This window comes from Eimeria mitis, genomic scaffold (genome assembly GCF_000499745.2).
Source record: "Eimeria mitis Houghton genomic scaffold, Emh_scaff497, whole genome shotgun sequence".
In the NCBI taxonomy this organism is placed as follows: Eukaryota; Apicomplexa; class Conoidasida; order Eucoccidiorida; family Eimeriidae; genus Eimeria; species Eimeria mitis.
This window is the reverse complement of record NW_013573269.1, coordinates 21,122-21,587: the sequence shown is the minus strand read 5'-3', so window position 1 is coordinate 21,587 and position 466 is coordinate 21,122.

Genomic DNA, 466 nt, shown 5'->3' with positions numbered 1-466 from the left:
ACCCTAAACCCTAAACCCTAAACCCTAAACCCTAAACCCTAACAGACCACGCGTCGGCAGCAGCTGTAGCACAGGCCGCAAGCGGGTCACGTCGTGGGAACAGCAGCAAAAACAGCAGCAGCAGCAGCGCCATCAGCAGCAGCAGCAGCAGCAGTAGCAGCAGCAGCAGCAGCAGCAGCAGCAGCAGCAAGCTAGCGCCCCCCACTCTTGAGCCTGCCCCCTGAAGCTGTTGTCTCCACTCTGCTGAGCTGCAGGCAGCTGCTGCGGTCATCAGCTGGCAGCAGCAGCAGCAGCAGCAGCAGCAGCAGCAGCAGCAATCACTGCAGCTTCAGCAGCAGCGGCAGCAAGAACAGCAGCAGCAGCGGCAGACACGGCAGCTGCAGCAGCAGCAGCAGCAGCAGCAGCGGCAGCTAAAAATCTCCTGCTGCTACCACTGCTTGTCTTCTATCACCAGCAGATACACCCA